Raw genomic sequence first — 7500 nt, 5'->3', positions numbered from 1 at the left:
AGTCTGTCTGTACGAATGGTTACCTCTATGTAATTAAGTACCTGTGTCTATGTGTGTGTATGGAAAATAATAAAAGCGATGTGCAAAATTAATGAGAACGTAAAGCAACACTTGACACGAGGTTTTTAAGTGCAGTACTAATTGGTTTATCGGTCAAAAACTGATAATATAATCTATGAAAACAGGCGCCAATTTATGATAATCTTCAGGCGAGAAACGCTGGAGATTTTCCTACTTATTTTCCCGTGTAGACGTTGATTTATATTAATGTTGTTGCTGTTGTTATTGAGCCTCGGGCCAAGCGAGTAATGGTACTATCAAAAAAATGCCGGCCATTATCCTGGAATATTAGAATAGCGGGTGGGGTCCCAAGTCTAAATTATATCACGTGAGACTGCTTTGGCTGAGGTGATGCATTGTTATTTGAGGGAGAGTGATGGGGCTGTTGCTTCTAGCTGGGAGAGATACAACGCAGAGCGCGCGTGTTTTAGTTCATTATACATACATATATGTGTGTGTACGTATGTATGTTTGTATCTATCTAGATATGTTGTGGAGGCGCAATGGCCCAGTGGTTAGTGCAGCGGACTCGCGGTCATACAATCGCGGTTTCGATTCCCAGATCAGGCGTTGTGAGTGTTTATTGAGCGAAAACACCTAAAGCTCCACGAGGCTCCGGCAGGGGATGGTGGCGAACCCTTCTGTACTCTTTCACCACAACTTTCTCTCACTCTTTCTTCCTGTTTCTGTTGTGCCTGTAATTCAAAGGGTCAGCCTTGTCACACTGTGTCACGCTGAATATCCCTCGAGAACTACGTTAAGGGTACACGTGTCTGTGAAGTGCTCAGCCGCTTGCACGTTAATTTCACGAGCAGGCTGTTCCGTTGATCGGAACTTCTTGGGTGGTAGACTCACTTCATTGCCCCCGTTTAACTTTGTACTTTAGTCATCATCATCATCATCATTCATCCTTGTACATTACTGTCTCGTGTCCTCCAACTCGTAGAGGTGGCTACCCGGTCTCCATGGCTTCTAAGTGACCAAGCTCACAACTTAACCTTTCGACAGGACACTAGTCCGTCGCACGGTTACTCATTTACAGCTACATAGACTGAAACAACCTGAAATGAAATATTTTGTCTTTGCTTTGTTTCGGTTGTTTTTTTTTTTCTTTTTCAAGAACACAACGCACCACCCAGTCCACTAATCGAAACCGCGATCTTGCGGTACTATGAGTACAATACCGTAACCACCAGGCCATGCACCCTCACTTGGCACTTTAAATGGCTTTATTGGATTCCCTTCTATTTCGCAAGCACTCAAGTCAGCTCCCTCGTCTGAGCATAACTTATTTCCTTCCCACTATTCTCACGGGTCCTGTAAAAGGTTATAGAAACTGGCTTTTCTCTTGACTATAAGACAAAAGAACCTTATATTCTAATGGCAGACTATATTTCTTCTAGACTCCAGTGAATTCTTTTTCATGACTCTATACATCCACGTCATAACTCTTGACGATGTTATCATTTTGTTGAATACTCTTCATTTGATTTCAACCTTAAAATGATTTAATAAATCTACTTTCTTTCCTGCGTTTTGTTTTGGGTTTTTTTCTTCTTTCTTTTCTGAAATACATAAAACTCAATAATGCACTTAATCTAGCATTTGTTGCTAATACGTTTTTGTTGTAATTAAATTGTGACCAATAATTCCCCCAACGAATCTTGTAGTCCACATACTTATTTCTTAACCTAATTTTACGTGAATTCTCAAATGCACTGTACGTATTTCTATATGAATTATATTTAGACCGTCTAATTTCATTAGTAAATACACATATAGATTTATAATATTTTTGTCAGCCTTTTGGGACCATCATACGTAAATATCATCTTAAAAAGTTATTTCTTTCTAACCTTTCTGCTTACATCCGCCATTTTACACAAGATACGTTTTTCCTGTTCTTTTTTTTTTCTTTTTGCTTTTATTCTTTCGTCAAACGTCACGTTAGTCTTACCTTAACATCATCTTACAAGACTAAAGTATTCCTGATATTTTTCTTTTCTCTACTTTCACATTCATAATACAGTAATTTATTTTATACGTATAACTTTATTTTTTACGTGATCTTTTAATTCTTAAACGACGGGGAAACTCGTATGAATGTGTGTGGCAAACGAGTAAAGAATAAGTGATATCTTTTTTTTTTACTCAAGTATAACTTTTATATGTATTTTCACCTTAAATAAGTACAAAAACTTTGAAAATAATCTTTTAAATCTCTCAGATTATAAAAACAGACAAAAAGACAATAAAACCATTTGAGCATAGATCTATTTCAGCTTCCTACAAATGAAGATAAATCGGTGCATTTTTACATCCAGGTCTATATGAAGCATCACTTTCGTCTGTACCACTTGGAACATCGCCATCATCATTATCTACCTCATCTGACGATGAAGTAATTCAGAATAAAATTCTTGCTCATTGTTGCAGAAATATTCCATTTGCGATTTAATTTTCTACCCTCGATAAAAGCCGTTTAAATTTAAGCGCATTCAATGAGTTAGACGCTTGGGCGATGATGGGTGATGGCCGTATCCAGGAAGAAATTTTGAAACATCAATTGATGATGTCCACTGTTCTCTCATAAAGCATCAATTATTGACATCTTTTGTTTAATTTATAACTTGATATAAGAATTACATTATAATACATACACACACACACACACGCACACACAAATATATATATATATAGGGTGCGATGCGTTAATTGTCGTCATTTTATACTTTTAGGTTTGCTTATGCGCATTGTTTGGTTTACATAATTTCCACATCAACAGCGACGTAGTCCGGCTCTACCTAAAACGAAAAGGTCAAGAATTCGTTTTCCAACGTAGCGTTATGTCCTTGAGCAAGGCACTTTATTTCTCGTTGCTACATTCTGCTCAACTAGAAAAAATAGTTGTACTTGTAATTCAAAGAAGCCTACCCTTGTTACATTCTGTGTCACGCTGAGTCCCTCTGGGAACTACGTTAAGGGTAAGCATGTCGGTGGAGGACTCAACCACTACACGTTAATTTCATGAACACGCTGACCCGTTGATCGAACCAAACTGGAAAACTCGTCGTCCTAACCGACCGAGTGCCAGGCCAAAGCATTATGATGTGCAGATTGCTATTTTAATCTAATAATGTTTCTGCGGTACATAAGGAATACTTCTATTCATTTATAAAGTTTCACTGAAATTGACTTTAGGTTTAGACTTGGCTCGACTTATAATTGAATATAATTAAGATAGTGTAGCTAGAAATAATTATTTGGTGTTAGAATTAATAAGATGTGAATATCGAGATTCTGCTGTGATTAATATTTATACTTCTATGTTTAATGTTTACCTAATACCGATGTAATATTGCAGTGGCCTGCTGCAGTTCTGATTTTCAGAAAACTAAGCAAACAGCACACAGATGCGCGTGAATATATATATATATATATATATATATATATATATATATATATATATGCGTGTGTATGTATGTATATATATATATCTATAGAAATATATATATATATATATATATATATATATATATATATATATAAGAACATATACATATATAAGTATATACATATACAAACATACCGACATACAGACACACATACTGAATATATTATGTCAGTACATCTAATTGTAAACACGTTTGTAGTATTCATTATAGAATGCTGTTTCCCGTAATAAGTGTGTGGGGGTGAGTGTGTGGGGGGTGAGTGTGGGGGGAGTATGTGTGTGTGCGTGCGTGCGTGTGTGAAAATATTACTCGTCTAAAAAGTTATTCAACTTTCAATGAAATTAAACTGTTTTCCTTCCTCAATTTAAGAATTGAAAGAACTACAAAAGCATCCCAACCACATATAAAACCATAACAGATTTTGATTCTCAAATATATATTACGAAATAATATTAGGAAATATTGGCTGGCCTTTTCTTTAATGCATTTGTATTAAATAATGTGCCAATTTTGTCTTTATAATTCATAAATTTATGTTATATGTTTTGTCTGAAATTAATAAGAAAATGTAAAACGAGGTATTGAGTCATAAACATGAATGGTACTGCTTCCGCCTTTGTTTAAATATTCTGTCGATGATGCCGTTATTGCTACGTAAATGTAAAGTGATATCTTTTATCTTTTACTTGTTTCAGTCATGAGACTGCAGCCATGCTGGGGCATTGCTTTCAGGAATTGTGTAGTCGAACTCATCATCTTCAGCAGCTATCGGATTCACTTTGTCGTTTGACGTCGAGGTTTTCGAGCAGGCACGAGTCACCTGAATTGTAGCAACAGTGTTGAAAACAAATGCGGGGTTCTGCCCACGATTCTTTCACTACCGACTTCGACTCCAAAGTCACTTTCGACACAAATATCAGTCGATGAGACAGGATGGAAACTGACGAACCCAATGCTTGAATATGAGCTGGAGTCGACCACACACACACATATAGTGATTGATAGATAGGTAAACAGATAGACAGACTGATAGATAGATAGATTGATAGATGGATAGATAGATAGATAGATAGATAGATAGATAGATAGATAGATACATACATACATACATACATACATACATACATGCATACGATAGTCCATTTGTGCCCCTTTTTCAAACCAAATTTCCCCCACATTGCTTTTGTCTGTTCTGTTCTTCCATTAGAAAATACATTTTCTCTCCGGAACACTAGAATTCGTCATTGCAAATCATGGATTTCAATCATACAACTAATTTTTTTGCAGCCTCTCCTACAATTTCTAGAGGAGAAAAGTATATATGTTGAAATTCTTAATAAATAATGCAAGTATGTCTTACAGAAACGCTATTCCAAGAAAACGAAAAAACAATTAATTTTCTTTTTTTCTTTTGCATAATTTCCTTAAGAATAAAAGAATGTTGTGGATAATTTAAGAGTTCTGTTCAAACTGAATATATTGTTAAAATATAGAAGGATAATAAAAACGTTCTTTTTTTCTTTTTTGCGATAGAAGCAGTAATAATACTAAAAGGTAATCGTTATATCCAACTTAACGCAGATGTCTTGCTAGAATGCCAAATACTGCTATATATGAAATGAGAGGTTCTCTCGTTTGGACGCATGATGCAGAGAAGCAGGGGAATATATCGTAGCAGATGAGAATCATCTGGTATGGGCGCCGGGGCTGAAAAATTATGATGCTGCACAGTCTTAGTCGTTGAATGAATATCATCATCATCATCATCATCATCATCATCATCATTATCATCATCATTGTCATACTCATTATTATCATCACCAGGAAAAATGCTTTTCGGCATTTTGTCTGTCTTTACGTTCTGAGTTCAAGTTCCGCCGAGGTCACCTTTGCCTTTCATCTTTTTGGAGGAGTGAAATGAAGTACCACTGAAGTACCAGTATCGATGTAATGCATTTATTGCCTCCCCAGAAACTGCTGGGTTTGAGCCAAAATTTGAAAGCAATATTCCTGGCTGCTTGATACCAAAACGGAAAGATCTTTCCTTCAACTTCACCTGTTTTACCTTTGTCCATAAAATGAAGGAGAATTCAACTACAAAGGTCGTGATTGGCAGAACTATGGCAGCGTCTTAGATTAGGTACGTTCCTTTCTTCTTTTCTTCTTTTACTCGTTTCATTCATTTGACTGCGGCCATACTAGAGCATCGCCTTTAGTGGAACACATCGACCCCAGGACTTATTCTTTGTAAGCCTTGTGAGTGGATTTGGTCGACGGAAACTGAAAGAAGCTCGACGTATATATTTATGTGTATATGTATGTGTGTGTGTATATTTGTGTATCTGTGTTTGTTCTCTCCCCCCACCCACCCACCCAACATCTCTTGACAACCGATGCTGGTGTGTTTACGTCTCCGTAACTTAGCGGTTCGGCAAATGAAACCGATAGAATAAGTACTAGGCTTACAAAGAATACGTCCAAGGGTCGATTTGCTCAACTAAATGCAGCGCTCCAGCATGGCCGCAGTCAAATAACTAAAACAAGTAAAAAAGTAAAAGAACAAAAGAATAGTTACATAAATAGAGATAACAAACATACAGAAGCGACCAGTTAACGTTTACTGCAGTAAATAAACCAAATACAATGATTAAATAAATACAAGCACTATTTTGCGTCCAGATAATCTTTATTTCAGTTAATGAACCAAATACAACTGTGTCCCCAAACGAGGACAGTGGGTTATTATGCTCTAAGCGGCCCAAAATATTGATGGTAAGGTGCACATGTCTGTAGTTGATTATATCGATGCCACAATATATTACTGGTATTATTTTATCGACAATTTCTCCTGGTAGATGAATGGTAAAGAATACAATATTAAACATCGTAGAAGTTTTTTTTTAATTCCTGCAAAAGGTAATAAATTCCTTCAAGTTTTAGAGAAATTGAGGGAAAAAAGCAATTTACGTTGTATTATGTGATATATAATGAAAATCAGTTTTTGAAAAATACATTGTTGGAAAATAAATGTTATAAAGATTTTTTTTTTAATTCCCTGAATAATAAAGAATAGAGTGCTCTGAAAAATATAAGAGTTCTTTACGAAAAGAATAAATTGCCAAAATATTGAAGCAAGAACAACAAAATATGGAAACTGTTCCAAAACTAAGTGGAAAAAAAGTATTGACGTATATGGTTTTCAATTAGAATATATACATACATACATATATATATATATATATATATATATATATATATATATATATATATGTACATATGTACATATGTGTGTGTATATGTATGTGTGTGTGCATATGTATGTATGTTCTTATGTATGTATGCATGTATGTATGTATACTTTCGTACATGTTCGCTCATAGATGTTGTTGTTTTTGTTGTGGTTGTTGTAGAAGAGAAATACAGTGTATCTAGAAAAGATTAGGCTACAGATAAAAAGATAAATAAAAAGGTGATGATATTTTTCATAAAAGCAGTGAAATCTATAACATTTCGAATGTCATTTGCAAAAAAATGAGTAAAATTATAATGGGTTGTTGTTTGTTTGCTTGTTTGTGTTTTTGCATCCGTAGATAGATAGAGAGAGAGAGAGAGAGAGAGAGAGAGAGAGAGAGAGGGAGAGAGAGAGAGAGAGAGAAAGAAAGAAAGACAGACAGACAGATAGAGAGATAGATAGATTGACAGACAGACGTATAGATAGGTAGACAGATGTAGATAAGCATATATATTTATAAATATGTATGCATATCGATGTATGTATATATGTATGTATGTATGTATGAATGTATGTATGTATGTATGTATGTATGTATGTATGTATGTATGTATGTATGTTTAGGTAAAATGAAAAATTAAAAAAACAGCGTACAACTAATGTAGTTTGAGAAATAAAATATAAACTTAATGCATTAATGGAAGATTAAAATGTCTTGACGTTTCGGACGTTAGCTATTTATCAGAAGAACGT

This window comes from Octopus bimaculoides, chromosome 23, assembly GCF_046866305.1.
Source record: "Octopus bimaculoides isolate indiv1 chromosome 23, ASM4686630v1, whole genome shotgun sequence".
Lineage (NCBI taxonomy): Eukaryota > Metazoa > Mollusca > Cephalopoda > Octopoda > Octopodidae > Octopus > Octopus bimaculoides.
The sequence above is the reverse complement of the archived record's forward strand: the minus strand, read 5'-3'. Positions refer to the sequence as shown.